Here is a 2,507-nt window from a genome sequence, read left to right as displayed (position 1 = left end):
ACTATTAGAGTTATAAATAAGGTTAGAGCTCTTTTCCTTAGGTACCAATGCTGTGCTACTGAATACACTCAGTTTCTATTCTAACATACTTACCCTAGTTTTTACCCCCTTACTGATGCGTGAGGTTGAGCCCTCTCCATAGCCGGTAAGTGTTTGCTGCTTATTGCTCAGGCAGGGTCCTCCTTCCACTTGTCTCCTGATCACTGTAGTTTGTTTGTATATTTGTACTTGCATTTGTTCTTGTCTTAATGTAATGTATGTGAACCTCTTACTGATTGTACAGCACCGTGGGATTAATGGTGCTCTATAAATCTATAATAATGTGCAAACTGCTTGCACATGTATTTATAAATTGTCTGCGTCAGTTTTGTGTCACCACTGGACTGTTTCCAGGGAGACAAATGTGCAACTAAAAGGGCGTGGTAATGCCTGGACGGATTCTGTGACACATTTATGACTGGGTGGCCAGCAGAATTGTGTCGCACACTACTTTTTCAAAGTGCACCACAAATAAACTGGCACAAATGTGTGCAAAATTTGCAAGAATGTTTTTTTTTTTGTTATGTGTTGTTCATTTTTGCTCATGTACGGTTTTTTGGAAATTTTAAGCAAGAATGACAACTTTTGAATTTCAACATATTTATTTTCCAAAAAATAAGTTTTATTGGTTGTTGCTTGACTGGCACCTACTTGTACATAGATGTAGAACTTTTTTGTTTGCAAAACAAAATCAAACAAACTGTGGTGAAAATGATATCAACAACACAAGAAGGGTTTAGAAGATGGTGATTGATAACAGCGGCTCTACTTAATCTAGCGGCAGGACCATTTTCACATTCATTAAACGCATCTCATGCAGAATTCGCTACATATCGGAAATTTGGCTGCTGGCTTTCTGGAAGTGCTGCTGCTGCTTCCCCTGGCTTTAGATGGTGGGTCTGGGACATGCTCCAGCACCAGGGTCACCATCTCTTTTTTCCTTCTTAATCACCAATCTATGGAGAAAAGTAACATATTTTTATTGTTTTGAACCTTTTTTGGTTTTCAATAGATTTTTATCCTCATGTATTTACCTCATGAATGTTTTCACTTATGTTTGGTGGAGTGGGGTCGCCCATTTGCTCAGATTCCTCCTCAGGCTCTGCAGCAGCCTTTTCCCCAGGATCTTCCATTCCTTGTCCGGCCAAGAGAGAAAACATAAACATGACTTTTTCTCCTACATTGCCCTCCATTTCCCACATTGTTTGATTTTCTCACCTTTGGCCTGGCAGTTCATTCTTTAGACATTTCGCAAGAATTTTTTCTGCAGGTCTTTCTTGTTCAAGAACCACTTCTGGTAGATCAAATGGAACTGCCCTCATTAACCGTTCTCAGATGAAGTGCACTCTGCCCAAGTGCAACTTGGATTCTCAAGGGCAACAATTTTTTTTGGTGTTTTTGGGTGAGATCCAAGATATAGGCCTCCTCAAAAGAAAGGGAATCATTAACAGATTCTGGTGCTGGGCTGTGGGACTGAGACTTATTTTCCAGATGAAGTGTGCAGGATAGAACTGAAGCAGCATTTGTATCACAAACGTTCTTTCCCACAGAATCAATTGTAGTAATCATCAATTTCTGAGTCTCCAAAATTTGCACCATAAATGCTTCATTGCACACCATGTACTGCTGGAAAATATTAACATTTATGGCCTGGTTCTCTACAGGAAGAGGTGGATTCACTTTTTCCATATTACAGCTCATGTCACCCATTACAGCTAGAGGGCTTCTGGGGTCATCAGACACAAGTCCTTGTTCAGCCTCCTGATTTTCGAGGGGGAAGTTGGGACAGCATTCTCAATGGAAAAACATATAAAATGATGTAATCGTTTTCATTCTATCCAAAAACCCTTGTTTTGTTCTTCTTAAAATTGACGTTGAAAAGTTGGGATTGAAGCTTGGACTTATGTGCAACAGGCACATTTCATAAGGCACAGTTTTTTGCATGAGTTGCTAGACTCATTAATCAATGCAAATGTTTGCAAATCACTGTAGACATAACAGACAAAAAAATGCAAATTTATACACATAGCAACAAAAAAACATACCTTCATCAACAAGAAAGACGTCAAAATGACTAATCCCCTCAACTTACTCATCTTCAAAGGTTAGTTGATGTGATTGATTGGGCCCACCACCAGTTTTGTGAGCTAATCTCTTTTGTTTGGCCACCTTGCTTTTGAGTGTTCGCCTGCAATCATACCATGTCTTTTTAATTTTGACAAGACAACGGTACTCAACAACTTGGGAATTAATCTTTTCTAATATCCCCCTCATAGTATCATCATAGTTTATATGGTTGAAAAAAGACACATGTCCATCAAGTTCAACCAAGGAAGGGAAGGGATTGGATGAGGAAGGGATTTAGGGGAAACAATTCAATATAACATAACCATCCACCCCACAAGGCGAGCTGTGATTGCATTGGTACCAACTCTATAGATAACATACCAGGTGTAACAACTCCAGGC

General features: G+C 39.4%; 1 long non-coding RNA gene across 1 annotated transcript; it reads right to left on the bottom strand.

Annotated features, from left to right (window-relative positions):
- Nucleotides 1-750: 750 nt before the first annotated feature.
- On the bottom strand, nucleotides 751-2,026 carry LOC140104535 (uncharacterized). The gene is made up of 3 exons (XR_011850354.1): nucleotides 1,258-2,026; nucleotides 1,074-1,174; nucleotides 751-995 (listed from the first exon to the last, which is right to left on the bottom strand). It is a non-coding gene; the product is annotated as an uncharacterized lncRNA (long non-coding RNA).
- Nucleotides 2,027-2,507: the final 481 nt, after the last annotated feature.

The sequence above is a fragment of the Engystomops pustulosus genome, chromosome 10 (assembly GCF_040894005.1).
Source record: "Engystomops pustulosus chromosome 10, aEngPut4.maternal, whole genome shotgun sequence".
Lineage (NCBI taxonomy): Eukaryota > Metazoa > Chordata > Amphibia > Anura > Leptodactylidae > Engystomops > Engystomops pustulosus.
Note: the sequence above shows the minus strand (reverse complement) of the source record. Positions and strands in the feature narration are given on the sequence as shown.